Raw genomic sequence first — 18,404 nt, 5'->3', positions numbered from 1 at the left:
TTTAAATCTGTGCTTCTTTTGGCCTTAGGAGTCCAGTGGGTGGTCCTACTCAATGATTGACAGTTGTAGACTCCGCCCTTTGACTCGTAAGTCTAGAAAGAAAACATACATTTTAGTCAATAAGTTAGTTATACTGAATCTTTTCCCACAAAACTATGAACCTTCTCAGCTCCACTTGTTCTATAACATGATTGGACAGCATTTTCATGTTAACAGGTTCTTTACCTTTAACCCCCCTTCACATATACTTGTTGTTTCATTACATAACTGCACAGTAATCATACACAGCATCACATAAGTGCACTTCTAAGGCTGCTGTTTGTCAACTGGCACGTGGGCCTTTGGACATGACCGTAACCTGCACCTCTTGTGCTTGTACTGTCTGCCTATAATGGGGACTGGCGGAGATCCGGGCGCAACCCGGAAAATATGCAGAAAGTCGGCCGACAAAAACTACTGCGTGCAGGTTTTCGTCCAGTCAAATCTCTGCATGTTAGCCGGGTTGCAGCCAGATCCCCGCCGATCCCTATTATAGTGAATGAGACTGGTGGGTGTCAGGCAGCATTTGGCAGTGCCGGATCCAGACATCTCTGGCAGGCTGCTCCCTGCCTTAGATGTCTAAATGCAATGTGTGATGAGTGGCCAGGGCCCGTCCGCTGTGCACTTAAGCTCCAATTTGTATACTTTTTAAAACGCTTATTTCTCCTGAACACAGCAACAGATCAGGTGAAGAAAGGTATGTTTTTAATCAGCAGGATCAGCCCTACCAGGTATAATGGCAGGTTTAATAGGGTACATCCTGCTGACAGATGCCCTGTAACTCCTTCCTGACTGCTAGGTCTAAAAAAAAATTGGGTGGGAAAGTGAATGGGTCAGTAGGTCCATCTCCATCATTTTCTACGCCTGGTTTAGGTGTAGAAAATGGTCTAAATGTAACACAGCTACGAACCCTGCGCCTCTTCATAACTCCGGCGGATCCACTGCCAGGTATAGGACTTATTAAGACTGGTGTCTAAAATGTCCGTCTTAAAGGGGTTGTCTCAGACAATGGGGGCATATCGCTAGGACCACCACCTATCTCCTAAAGGGAACACCGCAAAGTGGTGGAGATGCAGCGGCTGCCGTGCAGGGATCCAGAGTGACGCGGATCTGGGGAGCAGGGTAAGTATGATCTATAGGAGGGGCCCGGACATTGGGGGGGGGGGGGGCATTTTTAGAATTGGATAACCCCTTTAATGCATTGGGGTCTATGAGAAAAGCAATCTAATGACTGTTTGTTATAGTTCCGTATGGGAACTATTAAAAAGTGTAAACAAAATAAAAAACATTTTTTTTTTAAATATTAAAATTTAAATCACTCCCCTTTTCCCAAAAATTAAAATACATAAACAATTTTAAAAAATAACAATAAGGGCATCACCACATGCTAAAATGCCTGTTCTAATAAAATATAAAAATATTCTATACGGCGAAACGTGGCAAAATGGCTGATTCACAGTTTTTTGGCACTTCCATTTCCCACAAGAAAATTTAATAAAAAGTAATCATAAAGACATACCACCCCCAAAAAAAAAAAAAAAGATTGCCCTTCAAAAAATGAGCCCTCACACAGCTCCGTACACATAAAAAAAAAAAAAATTATGAGGGTCTTTGCAATGCAAGAACATTTGTTTTATTTTTTTTCAGCATTAAAACACAAAACTATACATATGTGGTACTGTTGCAATCGTACTGACCCGGAGAATGAAGGTAACATAGGAAATGCTGTAAAAACAAAAGCCATAAAACTGTTGCAGAATTGTAGGTCTGTTTTTGTTTTTTTGTCAGTTTTTTTATTATTCTATCCCATTTGGAATATTTTTCCCACTACATTGTATGCAACTGTAAGTGATGCCACTCGAAAGTACAACTTGTCCGCAAAAAACAAGCCCTCATACAGCTATGTGAGTAGAAAAATTTAAAAAGTTATGGCTGAGGAGGGGGGGGGGGGGGGGGGGGGGGGGGGGGGGGGGGGGGGGGGGGGGGGGGGGGGGGGGGGGGGGGGGGGGGGGGGGGGGGGGACTGTCTTGAACGGGTTAAGCTGGAGTCTTGTTGCAATGAGCAAGATGGTTTAAAGGGAATCTGTCAGTAACTTTTCCTAATAAAAGTAACAGCAATATCCACCAAAACATGTGAACAGAATTCCAGACATATCGGTATGTCATTTGTGAGTTATTTGAATGTTTGGAAAACAAACTTTAATTCCTATGGGAATGACTTTCAACTGACCAGCTTTGCGGGCTTTGCTTTTCAAAGTGCCCAAGAGTGCTCCTCCCCTAACTTCCCCAAGCAGTGTGCGACTCTAGGAACAATATATAGGGGGCACAAAGATACCACAGTCAAAAATGGGGGGGCAAAAACAAGTATATATAAGTAAGATTACAAAATACGAGAGAATTGCGGTATGCAGGGATACATTTATAATAAAACAATTAGGGTACTTTCACACTAGCGTTTTTCTTTTCCGGCGCTGAGTTCCGTCCTAGGGGAAATCCGGAAAAGAACTGATCAGTTTTATCCTAATGCATTCTGAACGGAGAGTAATCCGTTCAGGACGCATCAGGATGTCTTCAGTTCAGTCTTTTGACCAGGCTTTTCAGAAAACCGTAGCATGTTGTATTTTTACCTCCGGCCAAAAATCCTGAACACTTTGACTGAACGCCGGATCCGGTCTTTTTCCATTGACTTGCATTAACGCCGGATCCGGCGCTGAGTGTTCAGTCAAACCGGATCCGGCTTTTGCATGTTAAACCCGAAAAAAGGTGAAAAAAAAGTTAAAGTCCATAAATGCCGGATCCGTTTTTTTCCAATGCATTTTTTCATTGTGATCAAAATCCTGATCAGGATTCAAATGTAATCTGTTTTCACACGTTTTTCCGGATCCGGCGGGCAGTTCCGGTGTTGGAATTGAACGCCGGATTAAAACAACGCTAGTGTGAAAGTAGCCTTACTTACAAAATAAGCTATTCAGTCGTCTGCTGTGCCGTCCTCTGCTTGCTTCCGCGGATTCTTTCCCCTTCTTTCTGTCTCTCGTCAGTGCGCAGGCGTACTGTTATGGGGGCATCTGTGGATGACACATTATGCCTCTCATTAGCCCTCATTATGCCTCTCATCACTCCCATATCAGCCCCCATGCCTCTCATTAGCCCCCATATCAGCCCTTATGCCTCATTAGCCTCCATTATAAGCCCTTTTGCCTCATTAGCCCCCATTATGCCTCTTATCACCCCCATATCAGCCCCCATGCCTCATTAGCCCCCATATCAGCCCTTATGCCTCATTAGCCCACATTATGCCTCTTATTAGCCCCCATATGCCTCATTAGCCCCCATATGCCTAATTAGCTCCCATATGCCTCATTAGCCCACATTATGCCTCTTATTAGCCCCATTATGACTCTTATTAGCCCCATATGCCTCATTAGCCCCCATATGCCTCTCTTGTTGTAACTGGGGGTCTATCACTATCCTCTTGACCCTCATGAATTGGGATTTCGGTATTGCTTTTTTTTTTTTTTTTTTTTTTTTTTTTAATACTCTCAGGAATAGCATTTTACATTTTCAATCACTCGACTTCCCATAGAGATCTGTGTGAAGATATCCATCTTCATGTCTCCTCACCACCGTATCAAGAAAAGATACGATGTCCCGACTATATGTCAATGTGAATTTTAACTCCTCCCAAATCCCATTCAAATGTTCAAAAAAGAGGAGGGGATTGATCTCCCCCCCCCCCCCCCCTTCCCCATATGCAAAAATGTCAAAATGGTGGTTAGACTAGTTATTGCTACTCCAGTCAACTTCTCAGTGTTTTCTTTCTGGATCGGTTAGGTGGGGGGGGGGGAGTTTCGTCTTGCATCAGTGCTCTTCTGTAGAGGCGAAAAGATATTGACAGCAACGTCATAGAACACCCTGAATAATGTAAAGGAATGGTGAAGGCCTTTAACACAGTAGCTGGTAAATAATATAAAATTGTGCATAGTCTGACTACATTTACTGCAGTATATTAACCACCTTTGTCGCACTCCTTGCTTTGTGCTGTGTATAGGGTTCCCACCCCGTCTTCAATATAAATTAAAATCACAGCAATAGGTGTCTTTACACCTATTTACTTGGGTTGGGGCGCCTTCACTTCTACCATATCCACTACTTTAATCCTTGTACCCAAACGCGGCATAGTGTCTGATGAAGGCCTGCGAGCCGAAAACATTTACACGTACATGTTGATTGTCTCTTGCACTGAATATCTCTGAATAAAAACCAGGCTACTACATGCAAAACATTATTGCTGTGATTTATATTTATACATTACTACAGTTATAGATAAAATGGTAGGTGAGAAATTTGTTGTATATTAATATATTTATATATATATATATATATATATATATATATATATATATATATATATATATATAATAATACACAGTGGATATAAAAAGTCTACACACCCCTGTTAAAATGTCAGGTTTCTGTGCTGTAAAAAAATGAGACAAAGATAAATCATTTCAGAACTTTTTCCACCTTTTAATGTGCCCTATAAACTGTACAACTCAATTGAAAAACAAACTGAAATCTTTTAGGTAGAGGGAAAAAAAATGTTATAAAACTAAAATAATATAGTTGCATAAGTGTGCACAAACCCTTAAAGGGTTTCTGTCACCCTCTAAAGTGATTTTTTTTTTTTGGGCTAGTTAAATTAGTTATATAGCGTTATATTAAAATATGATAGTGTTCCTTACTTTGAAGTTTTATCATATGCAAATCCGGTCTCTACCAGCAAGTAGGCGTCTACTTGCTGGTGATAGCTGCTGCAGAGAATCCGCCCCTCCTCTTGTTGATTGACAGGGCCAGCCGGGATCTCCTCCTCCGGCCAGCCCTGTCAGCATTTCAAAAATCGCGCGCCCGTGTTGAATCTGCGCAAGGCGCTCTGAGATGAGGAGGCTCGTCTCCTCTGAACTCCCTCAGTGCGCCTGCGCCGATGACGTCTTCTATTCGATGATGTCATCGGCGCAGGCGCACTGAGGGAGCTCTGAGGAGACGAGCCTCCTCATCTCAGAGCGCCTGCGCAGATTCAACACGGGGCGCGATTTTTGAAATGCCGACAGGGCTGGCCGGAGGAGGAGATCCCGGCTGGCCCTGTCAATCAACAAGAGGAGGGGGCGGATTTCTGCAGCAGCTACCAGCAAGTAGACGCCCTACTTGCTGGTAGAGACCGGATTTGCATAGATAAAACTTCGTTTTTTGACTAAACTGCTGGATCAAAGTAAGGACACTATTATATTTTAATATATCGCTATATAACTAATTTAACTAGCCCAAAAAAAAAAATCACTTTAGTGGGGTGACAGAAGCCCTTTAAACTAATACTTTGTTGAAGCACCTTTTGATTTTATTACAGCACTCAGTCTTTTTGGGTGTGAGTCTATCAGCATGGCACATTTTGACTTGGCAAGATTTGCCCACTCTTCTTTGCAAAAACACTCCAAATCTGGCAGATTGCGAGGGCATCTCCTGGGCACAGCCCTCTTCAGATCACCCCACAGATTTTCAATCGGATTCAGGTCTGGGCCATTCCAAAACTTGAATCTTCTTCTGGTGAAGCCATTCCTTTGTTGATTTGGATGTATGCTTTGGGTCGTTGTCATGCTGAAAAATGAAGTTCCTCTTCATGTTCAGCTTTCTAGCAGAAGCCTGAAGGTTCTGTGCCAATATTGACTGGTATTTAGAACTGTTCCTAATTCCCTCTAGTTTAACTAAGGCCCCAGTTCCAGCTGAAGAAAAACAGCCCCTTGGCGTGATGCTGCCACACCATGCTTCACTGTGGGTATGGTGTTATTTTGGTGTGCTTTGTTGTTTTTGCGCAAACATATATCTTTTGGAATTATGGGCCAAAAAGTTCAATCCTTGGTTTCATCAGACCATAACTTCTTTTCCGACATGCTTTTGGAGACTTCAGATGTGTTTTGGCAAAACGTAGCCTGGCTTGGATGTTTTTCTGCGTAAGAAAAGGCTTTCGTCTTGCCACTCTACCCCATAGCCCAGACATATGAAGAATATGGGAGATTGTTGTCACATGTACCACACAGCCAGTACTTACCAGATGTTCCTGCAGCTCCTTTAATGTTGGCTGTAGGCCTCTGGTTGCCTCCCAGACCAGTTTTTCTTTTCGTCTTTTTAATCAATTTTGGAGGGACGTCCAGTTCTTGTATGTCACTGTTGTGCCATATTTTCTCCACTTGATGATGACTGTCTTCACTGTGTTCCATGGTATATCTAATGCCTTGGAAATTCTTTTGTACCCTTCTCCTGATACCTTTTAACAATTAGATCCCTCTGATGCTTTGGGAGCTCTCTGTGGACCATGGCTTTTGCTATGGGATGCGACTAAGAAAATTTCAGGAAAGACCAACTAGAGCAGCTGAACTTTATTTGGGGTTAATCAGAGGCACTTTAAGGCTAGGTCTACACGACAACATTTGTCGCGCGACAGATAGGGCACGACTACACTGCAACATTTGTCGTGCGACATTTTGTTGCACCAATGTCGCGCGACAATTTTTATAATGGCAGTTTATGGTGTCGCACTGCAACATGCGACATGCTGCGACCGACGCGACAGTAGCAGAAAAATCCATCTCTAATGGATTTTCTGCAACTGTCGCGTCCCAGTCGCAGAATGTTGCAGTGCGACACCATAGACATAGCCATTATAAAAATTGTCGCGCAACAAATGTCGTCGTGTAGACCTAGCCTAAATGATGGCAGGTGTATGCTGACTCCTATTTAACATGATTTTGAATATGATTGCTTAATTCTGAACACAGCTACATCTGCAGTTATAAGAGGTGTGCACACTTATGCAACCGCATTATTTTAGTTTTTGTTTTTTTCTTCCATCCACCTAAAAGATTTCAGTTTTGTTTTTCAATTGAGTGGTACAGTTTTATAGGTTCACATTAAAGGTGGAAAAAGTTCTGAAATGATTTCTTTGTCCTCATTTTTTTTACATCACAGAAACCTGACATTTTAACAGGGGTGTGTAGACTTTTATATCCACTGTATATATACACTCACCTAAAGAATTATTAGGAACACCTGTTCTACTTCTCATTAATGCAATTATCTAGTCAACCAATCACATGGCAGTTGCTTCAATGCATTTAGGGGGGTGGCCCTGGTCAAGACAATCTCCTGAACTCCAAACTGAATGTCAGAATGGGAAAGAAAGGTGATTTAAGCAATTTTTGAGCGTGGCATGGTTGGTTGGTGCCAGACGGGCCGCTCTGAGTATTTCACAATCTGCTCAGTTACTGGGATTTTCACACACAACCAATTCTAGGGTTTACAAAGAATGGTGTGAAAAGGGAAAAAACATCCAGTATGCGGCAGTCCTGTGGGCAAAAATGCCTTGTGGATGCTAGAGGGTCAGAAGGAGAAATGGGCCCTACTGATTCAAGCTGATAGAGGAGCAACGTTGACTGAAATAACCACTCGTTCCAACCAAGGTATGCAGCAAAGCATTTGTGAAGCCACAACACGCACAACCTTGAGGCGGATGGGCTACAACAGCAGAAGACCCCACCGGGTACCACTCATCTCCACTACAAATAGGAAAAAGAGGCTGCACTTTGCACGAGCTAACCAAAATGGACTGTTGAAGACTGGAAAATGTTTGCCTGGTCTGATGAGTCTCGATTTCTGTTGAGACAATTCAAACTGGTAGAGTCCGAATTTAGCGTAAACAGAATGAGAACATGTATCCATCCTCTGATGGCTACTTCCAGCAGGATAATGCACCATGTCACAAAGCTCGAATCATTTCAAATTGGTTTCTTGAACATGACAATGAGTTCACTGTACTAAAATGGCCCCACAGTCACCAGATCTCAACCCAATAGAGCATCTTTGGGATGTGGTGGAACGGGAGCTTCGTGCCCTGGATGTGCATCCCTCAAATCTCCATCAACTGCAAGATGCTATCCTATCAATATGGGCCAACATTTCTAAAGAATGCTATCAGCACCTTGTGGAATCAATGCCACGTAGAATTAGGGCAGTTCTGAAGGCAAAAGGGGGTCCAACACCCTATTAGTATGGTGTTCCTAATAATTCTTTAGGTGAGTGTATTTTAGTGCTAAAACCGGTATATTGTTAGTGTAAAAGGTTTGGGGGGTGCAGCATAGTGCAAAATACACCACTAAAGTTAGACTTTTACATAGGACGCTAGTGGTACCATGATCAAAACAAAAAAATAACTATTTGGAGCTGAGCATGGCTCTTTTTATATGGAATATCCGATGATTAATATAAACATTTTTAATCAGATATCATATAGTTCATGCACACGACTGTAACCAAATTGTGTATCCGCAAAACACTGTCTGCTGTGTGCTTACGCATTTGGCAGAATGGAACATCCTGGCCTCTATAGAACAGTCCTGTCCATGTCTGTAAAACAGACAAGAATAGGACATGTTCTATTTTTTTGCTGGTACAACGGAAATGGACATAAGGTTGTGGACAGCACACGGTGTGCTGTCCGCATCTTTTGGCGCCCTGTTCAAGTGAAATGGGTCCTCATCTGACCAACGCCCAAATGCAGTTTGGATGCGGAAAAAAATAAATTTGTGTGCATGAGCCCTAACAAACTTCGAACCAGCCCCGTACCTCACATGGATTCAGAGACCTCCCCATTATTGCTCTGCTAGTTTTATATCAACAGGTAGCTTAGGAGGCATGTCCTTTTCTGTGCTCTGCTGATGGCAGTTGAAAGATGGAACGGGAGCATGTGCTTCCATCTCAGTGAGTAGGACAGAGAAATTAGAAAAAGAACAAACAGCAGGTGGCGCTATACAAGCTAGTATAGTCACTGATTTATTCAGTGAAATCTAAGTTTTGAATTACATGCAATTACAAAAGTATTCAGATACAGGTGCAAGGTTTGAAAAATGTAGAATATTTTTTTGTGTGACAACCAAGATCGGCCATAAGTTGCCTATACCCCTAGCCACAATGATCGCTGTGAAATCATTTGTACAAACGATCCCACCAGCTACATGCCAGACCTTAAACTGCTGACCAGGGAGTCATTTTTTGGGGTCCTTGAACACAATGCAAATGATTATGACATAATCAGCTAAATGTGTCCAAACATGCAGTGTCAGCCAAAAACTGCTAAAATTTTCCATTGTGACCAATTACATTATAAGCACACAGGTCTGCTTTCAGTCGTTGTGAATGATAGTTCTTTCAGGTTTTTGGCCGAAATGGGCAAAATTGGCTATTCCAGCCAACCTTTGGTCTTGTGTATGGCCAACTATAGAAGGTTTAGGTTCTGCAATAAGGTAAATGTTTTTTCTTTCATCAAGTGAATTCAGTTGTTTGTGCATAAAGGTTGTTATTTGAACACCGTAGAACAATATCCTGGAAAGTCTCTATTTACCAAGAGATATTTAGACATATACATATATGTGCAGTGACAGCATTTTTGTGTTCTCTGTAACCTTTCAGTCTATATGTGGTAGGAATTATTCATAGACGCACAAGTGCACAATAAATAGAGTTTTGCCTGGATCAGCAGATGATCTTGTAGAGCACATGCAAGTGGGCCTGACTGAGGACTAGCAGGAAACAGCTACTTTCTGTTCCTCCTTCAAGAAAAGACCGTTTCCTCCTGACGGTCCAAATACTGAAGTCCGACTTTGAAGGCTACCACAAGTCTTACAGATCAGAATAATAGGCTGCACAAAAAGAAGTCGTTTTGTGATTAAAGGTTTACAATGTGTTGCACACTTCCTGTACCAATTCCCTCCGTTTTAAAAATAAGCTTTTTGTTTGTTTTAATAAAAGCGGCAGTGAGAATGGCCTCAAGGGTCTGCTGGAAAACCCCTTCAAGGCAATGGGAGTATGTATGGGACTGACGTATGTTATCAGTCCTGCTGAAATAACTGTCTGGAATAAGATTGCATTTCAGTGTGGAAAATTATTCTCAACATTGCAAAAATTCCTGTGCAGTGCTGATATTTCATGGCTGTTCTTCTAACGATAATTCTATCTCCATCTAGACCGTATAGAGGACATTTATCATCCCCGTGCACCAGACAAGTGGTGTGCAGTGCTAATGGCATTCCCCTGCATTTAGTCTTCCTTCACACGACACTGAATCACGGACAGCAACACCGTTCCATTGAGGGCTCGTTCACACGACCGCGTGAAGCCTGTGCTGTGGACCGCAAATTGCGGTCCTGCAATGCACGGGCACCGACCTGTGGTCCAGCCGCATGGGGATCGTGGACTTATTCACTTGAATGGGTCCGCTTTCCTCCGTTCCGCAAAAAGATAGAGCGCGTTCTATCTTTTTGCGGTGCGGAGGCATGGAACGGAACCCCAGAAAGCACTGCGTAGTGCTTCAGTAGTGTTCCGTTCCGTGCCTCCGGATTTGCGGGCCCATTGAAGTGAATGGGTCCGCATCCGTGATGCGTAATGCACACGGATTGGTGCCCGTGTATTGCGGATCTGCAAATGCGGTCTGCAATACGGCAACGGGCTGCACACGTTTGTGTGAACTAGCCCTGAGTTTAATGTGTTGGGTCAGTGGGAAAAGAACGGAGACATGCACTGCTTTCATCCATGATACAAACCAAACATGCAGCAAATGGCCAAGAGGAATACACCTTACTTCAAATGCAGTTCTTTTTGTTAGGTAATATAGCATGTGCGTTGCAAGGCTACATAGTGGACACCAAAGGTTGTACTGTTGAATTGTATGAAGATTGAATTACATTACTTTTATATTTAATGACTGTGGCTCAAGTTCTAAAACTACCAGTTAGAAAGATTGCCCTTTCCGTGAAATGTATGGTAAGCTGCTGGAGAACTCCTTTAAGGTGCTTTCACAGCCTTAGGCCTCATGCACATGGCCGAGAGCGGTCCGTGGTAACCCGGCGGGGATTCCTGCTGACAGCAGGAGCGCATGGCGTCATTGGTTGCTATGACGCCATGCGCTTCATGCCGCACTACAGTAATCACTGGTATGATCTATACGAGTGTATTACTATAGTGCAAGCGGCGGCATGAAGGGTACGGCGTCATAGCATCCAATGACGCCGTGCGCTCCTGCTGTCAGCAGGAATCCCGGCCGGGTTACCACAGACCCCTCTCGGCCGTGCAACACACCTCTTTCACGCTACAGGTTTTTTTTCCGTTTTGCGGGCCGTTTTTTGCGTTCCGTATACGGTCCATATACGGTACCATTCATTTCAATGGTTCCACAAAAAAACTAAATGTACTCCGTATGCATTCCGTTTCCATTTTCCGTTCCGTTGAAAGATAGAACATGTCCTATTATTGCCCGCAAATAGCGTTCCATGCTCCATTCAAGTCAATGGGTCGGCAAAAAAAACGGAACAACAGGATCCGTGAAAAACAGACCGCAAAACACTGAATAGACATACGGGTAGTGTGAAAGAGGCCTTAGGCCTCATGCAATTTGCTGTCCCTAATGCACGGCAACATCTGTCCGTAGTGCTTCCGTGGGGTTCTGATCTGTGCTTTCCATTCCACATCTCCGTGATTGCAAACCCATTCAAGTGACTGGGTCCACATCCGTGATGCGGAGTGCACACGGGCCGCAATACGGGCACACAACGTTCATGTGCAAGAGGCCTTAGTGGCGGTTTTATAACAATATTGTGTATTTTGCCAGTAAAAAACGCCATCTGTAGATGTTAGCTCACAGTCAATGGCAGTGGCGTACCGCCAATATAGGCAGCCCACGCGGCTGCTATGGGGCCCGTGGCAAGGAGGGGCCCGGAGTGCATGGAAGGCTCCGCCCCTATGTCTGTAGTATTGTATTCATCATTGCCACAGTCTTCCGTCCTGAGTCCCTATCTGAAGCTTGGGCGGGACCTGCTTTCCCTCTGCTCCGCCCCCCCCCCCCCCCGACCCAGCTAGTGACATACCGCAATGCCGCTCATTCTCCTCTGTTTGCTGGGCACTCGCACTGCACAGGCCAATCAGCATTTAGTGGTGCAAAGCTCCTGCTGCTGATTGGCCAGTGTGCGAGTCGCAGGCTCAGAAGACAGCAGCAGATCGGAGCAGAACTGTGCAGGCGGGCGGAAGGGCAGGACGGCAGTCTTGTGCTTACCGTGCTCACGTCACGAGCTGCAGCTGCCACGGTCACCAGTTCCACTGAGACCCAAGTCCCAACTCCCACCAGCATCGCTGGCATGCCCCTGGCCTGTTGTGTGCCACCAAGGACAAAGTAAGTTGTACACTCACAGCAGTGACAGACTCTACGTTTAAAAAAGTTAATGGGGTGTGGTGGGGGATGGGTATTGTGGGAAAAGGGCAACAGCAGCAGCAAGAAGAGTTCCTGCAGGGTTGGGGGGGGGGGGGGGGGGGGGCGGCACTGTTCTATAAGGGTTATTATATAGAGGACTCAGGAGGACAGTGTGCTCCAGCCCCCCTCCCCCAATGAACTCTGCAGTTGAATTGCTAATTTAGAGGACTGTGTCATGGGGGGATGGTTAGTGGGGGAAGAGGGCAGCAGGGTTGGGGAACACTATTCTATAAGGCTCATTATTATTCAGAGGACTCAGGACAGTGCAACCGCCCCCTAGTAATTTAACTCCCTCAAGTCCCACGATCAATTAATAGTAAAAAAAAAGTGAAAAAATTAAAAAAAACATATTAAACGTTTAAATCACCCCAATTTTACATATAAAAATATATAAACAATAAAAATAATCGTATTAGGTATTGCCGTGGCTGAAAATGTCTGCACTGTTAAAAAAAAGAAACAAAAAAGGGCAGGTGGTGGGATGGGTAGTGGGTGGAATTAGGGGGCCCAATTCAGATTCTTGCTATGGGGCCCAATGATTTCTATGTACGCCCCTGGTCAATGGGAAATATGAAGTGCAGGACACACAAGTGCTTTTTTGCATCTTTGTTCATTAGGTGCCTTTTTGTTTGTTCTGACTTCTATCAAAATGAAGTTCAGGCATTTAGATCACACCTTCTTGATAGGGTAAATACGCCATGAAGAAAATGCTAATGATAAAACATACAGGGGGACATAGCCTGTCTAAGATTACACCATCTTCAGGATTAGTAAATCTGACCTAGTGGGGTAGATTTATCAAATCTAGTGTAAAGAAAAACTGGCTTAGTTGCCCCTAACAACCAATCATATTCCACCTTTCATTTTCCAGAGGAGCTCTGAAAAAATAAAAAGGTGGAAAATCGGCTTAGTTTCTCATAGAAGCCAATCAGATTCCTTTACACCAGTTTTGATAAATCTACCCCACTGGGTCAGATTTAGTAATACTGACAAGTTATCGAGACCTACACCAGATCTATATTGCTTAGGGCTCGTTCACACGAACGTATTCTGCGTTCCGTATACGGTCCGTATATATGGAACCATTAATTTCAATGGGTCCGCAAAAGATGCGAACAGCACTCTGTGTGCTGTCTGCATCCGTTGCTCTGTTCCGTGGTCCCGCAAAAATTAGGAGTCCGTTTTGCGGACAAGAATAGGCATTTCTATAATAGGCCTCCTGTTCTGTTCCGCAAATTGCGGACGGCACACGGGCGCCATCTGTGTTTTGCGGATTTGCAATTTGCGGACTGTAAAAAACGGCACAGTCGTGTGAACGAGCCCTTGGTCTGGATGATAAATCAGGTGCAGGGAAAGACACTCTTCACCTACTTTATAACAACTATTGGTTGGCTTAGGCCTCATGCACACGAGCGTGCCGTTTTTTTTTTGCGGTCTGCAGACCCGCAAAAAACGGAGGCCGTCCGTGTTGCCTTCCGCAATTTGCGGAACGGAACGGGCGCTGGCAATGTAAATGCCTATTCTTGTCCGCAAAGCGCGGACAAGAATAGGACATGTTATATTTTTTTTTAGCGGGGCCGCGGAACGGAACGGAACCACGGATGCAGACCCAAACAACCTTTTTTTTTTAACACTGCCTCTGTACGGGCTTTGTTAAATTCCATAGAAAGATCATTAGAAAGCTGCGGTCAGCGGTTGTTCGCAATGGTCGTGTTCACAACGTGATGATGCAGCCAATGAGGAGTAGAGAATTCAACATGTAAGAAACGCTTCTTTTATTATTTTATATCATTTCCTGATGCACCCATTTTCTATAATTTTGGGCAACTCTGTTAGTTTTCCATATTTTGAGTCCTATTTACGGTGTTCTGTGTTTGTATTATACACTGCTCAAAAAAATAAAGGGAACACTTAAACAACACAATGTAACTCCAAGTCAATCCCACTTCTGTGAAATCAAACTGTCCACTTAGAAAGCAACACTGAGTGACAATCAATTTCACATGCTGTTGTGCAAATGGGATAGACAACAGGTGGAATTTATAGGCAATTAGCAAGACACCCCAATAAATGAGTGGTTCTGCAGGTGGTTACCACAGACCACTTCTCAGTTCCTATGCTTCCTGGCTGATGTTTTGGTCACTTTTGAATGCTGGCGGTGCTTTCACTCTAGTGGTAGCATGAGACGGAGTCTACAACCCACACAAGTGGCTCAGGTAGTGCAGCTTATCCAGGATGGCACATCAATGCGAGCTGTGGCAAGAAGGTTTGCTGTGTCTGTCAGCGTAGTGTCCAGAGCATGGAGGCGCTACAGGGAGACAGGCCAGTACATCAGGAGACGTGGAGGAGGCCGTAGGAGCGCAACAACCCAGCAGCAGGACTGCTACCTCCGCCTTTGTGCAAGAAGGAACAGGAGGAGCACTGCCAGAGCCCTGCAAAATTACCTCCAGCAGGCCACAAATGTGCATGTTTCTGCTCAAACGGTCAGAAACAGATTACATGAGGGTCCGTCGTCCACAGGTGGAGGTTGTGCTTACAGCCCAACACCGTGCAGGACGTTTGGCATTTGCCAGAGAACACCAAGATTGGCAAATTCGCCACTGGCGCCCTGTGCTCTTCACAGATGAAAGCAGGTTCACACTGAGCACATGTGACAGACGTGACAGAGTCTTGAGACGCCGCGGAGAACGTTCTGCTGCCTGCAACATCCTCCAGCATGACCGGTTTGGCATTGGGTCAGTAATGGTGTGGGGTGGCATTTCTTTGGAGGGCCGCACAGCCCTCCATGTGCTCGCCAGAGGTAGCCTGACTGCCATTAAGTACCGAGATGAGATCCTCAGACCCCTTGTGAGACCATATGCTGGTGAGGTTGGCCCTGGGTTCCTCCTAATGCAAGACCATGCTAGACCTCATGTGGCTGGAGTGTGTCAGCAGTTCCTGCAAGACGAAGGCATTGATGCTATGGACTGGCCCGCCCATTCCCCAGACCTGAATCCAATTGAGCACATCTGGGACATCATGTCTCGCTCTATCCACCAACGTCACGTTGCACCACAGACTGTCCAGGAGTTGGCAGATGCTTTAGTCCAGGTCTGGGAGGAGATCCCTCAGGAGACCGTCCGTCACCTCATTAGGAGCATGCACAGGCGTTGTAGGGAGGTCATACAGGCACGTGGAAGCCACACACATTACTGAGCCTCATTTTGACTTGTTTTAAGGACATTACATCAAAGTTGGATCAGACTGTAGTGTGTTTTTCCACTTTAATTTTGAGTGTGACTCCAAATCCAGACCTCCATGGGTTGAAAAATTGGATTTCCATTTTTTTATTTTTGTGTGATTTTGTTGTCAGCACATTCAACTATGTAAAGAACAAAGTATTTCAGAAGAATATTTAATTAATTCAGATCTAGGATGTGTTATTTTTGTTCCCTTTATTTTTTTGAGCAGTGTAGTTTTGTTCCATTCTGTTAGATAAATTGTGAGAATTTTTCACCATCCGGTTTCCTCCACTCTCTGCTCCCAGAACTCCTACCACTCTATATAAACTGCTTACTTTGTCTGCTTTGAACTTGAGCTTTGGTCCTGCCATGTTCAGTCTGTGCTGATGCAGCAGTAAGAGCTTATGACTTGATCTGGCTGAATCAGGAGCTCTGAAGCAACTGACCCTGTGACTGGCCTGTGGTGAGAGGTTTGAGTCAGAAACAAGCGTCAGACATCCCACCATGGATTATGCACAGGAAAAAAAAGTAAAAAGATAATTCCCCCAACATAGGAGGACATGGCTTGTGTACTAGTAAGGCCTCGCGCACATGACTGTCTGCAAATTGTGGATCTGCAAAATACGGATTCTGTCCATGTTGCAGCTGCATTTTATGCAGACCCATTGACTTCAATGGGTCTGTGGTCCACATTTGCGGCCAAGTATAGGACATGTCCTTTCTTTTTGCGGAATTGACATACGGATGCGGAAAGCACACACGCTTTCCGCACCTGCAATTTTTGCGGTGAAGATGTAGCTCCAAATTTTAGCTGAACGTCTATGGGGGAATATGAAATGCCGGAGATACGTGTTATTTTGCTACTGGTGTTTTTGTTTTGTTTTTATTAGGTGGCTTTTTGGGGTCTCTGACCTTTTTTTTTTTAAAAAAAGGCAGCATGCCAACACAAAGCAGCCCAAAAAAATGTATGTGGTATGGAAAAAAAACGCAAGTGGTTTCTGAGGCATTTTTTTTATAACAAAAATTGCTGGTAATACTACTAATTATTTTTTTAATCCACTTCTGATTTTGCCTCCAAGAACGGCATCATGAGGGCGAGGCAGCTAAACTGGCTGGTAGGGCACCACAATGGCATCCCAGCTGCACTGTGCGGCAGCGCCATCAGTGTGTCGCCCTTAAAATCTCAACAACCATGGCCTTCTCGTAAGCATTGGACTATTAATCTGAAACGATAAACAGTCTTTTACAAAGCCCCGCAGGTCTATGCAAAAGTCACAGCATTAGTTTTAATGTCCAGTTTCAGCTCCTGAAGAATTTGTAATCTGTATGGTTTACAACGTAGTCGTTTTCGTAAGATACGCCATACCATGGTTCGTGGTACTTCTAGTTCCATACAAGTCAGCCTGGTTGACTTTCTAGGACTATGCTCTTACAGGGCTGGACTTCCGTTCAATGTCTCTTCCAGTAAATAGGGTGGCCTGGACTTTTCTTCCCATGACATAAGAAGCCAGTGGTTTCAAATTGCTTCACGCAACGCGAAAGGCAGTTTTGGTGCGGAGCACATTTGTTAAATTCATACAGAAAATTCCACTGTACTGCCACAACAGACCTCGTTCTCGCCGATTCCCACATGCGAAACGCTTTTTCTTGCTGCAGTCTTGCCATCTTCTGACCCTTTGTGTACAGGTGTAAACTAATCTACAGGGAGTGCAGAATTATTAGGCAAGTTGTATTTTTGAGGATTAATTTTATTATTGAACAACAACCATGTTCTCAATGTACCCAAAAAACTCATTAATATCAAAGCTGAATATTTTTGGAAGTAGTTTTGAGTTTGTTTTTAGTTTTAGCTATTTTAGGGGGATATCTGTGTGTGCAGGTGACTATTACTGTGCATAATTATTAGGCAACTTAACAAAAAACAAATATATACCCATTTCAATTATTTATTTTTACCAGTGAAACCAATATAACATTTCAACATTCACAAATATACATTTCTGACATTCAAAAACAAAACAAAAACAAATCAGTGACCAATATAGCCACCTTTCTTTGCAAGGACACTCAAAAGCCTGCCATCCATGGATTCTGTCAGTGTTTTGATCTGTTCAAATACTTTTATTATCAAGAGCCAAAATAATCACATTACATTTAAGGATAGCCCGAACATAAATCAGGACCAAATAGAATATCATCATACAGGAAGATGGTCACAGTAAAAGTATGCAAATACCATGTGAACATGAATATGAGCAAAGAAATAACATATGATCCCAACATCAGAATAAAAGCATCTTAAAGACCCAGTTGCGGGAAAGAGGTATCAAGAGCTCCTACATAGGATACATAACAAATTTAGACAAACAAGACAGGACACAGAAGGGAAAACAGGGGGGGGGGGGGGGGGAATCCCTGAACTGACAAGTCGAGGTAGAAAGGACTGTGTAAAATATAATTTGTTAAGGCGTGCCAAATACATGTGAGTTAAGATCCAATGGGATGTGCAATCTCCCTGGGGACTGACGACCCCCTGTTCAGCCACGTGATAAAATCAGGAGAACCCTTAAATAGAATCCAAGGAGTCCAGATTTTCAGGAACTTATTAGTATTGCCCATGTCTTCCGCCCAAAGTTCCTCCATTCTATATATTTTTTCAAAAGTGGAGAGCCAGTCCCCAGGGAGAGGGGCGCGCGTGGATTTCCAAAATCTAGGGATAACCAGACGTGCAGCCTGAACAAAGAACCTCAAAAGACCCTTTTTCAGGGTAGATATAGTGCTAGAGAACATAGAAAGCAGAGC

This window comes from Bufo bufo, chromosome 1 (genome assembly GCF_905171765.1).
Source record: "Bufo bufo chromosome 1, aBufBuf1.1, whole genome shotgun sequence".
Classification (NCBI taxonomy): domain Eukaryota; kingdom Metazoa; phylum Chordata; class Amphibia; order Anura; family Bufonidae; genus Bufo; species Bufo bufo.
Note: the sequence above shows the minus strand (reverse complement) of the source record.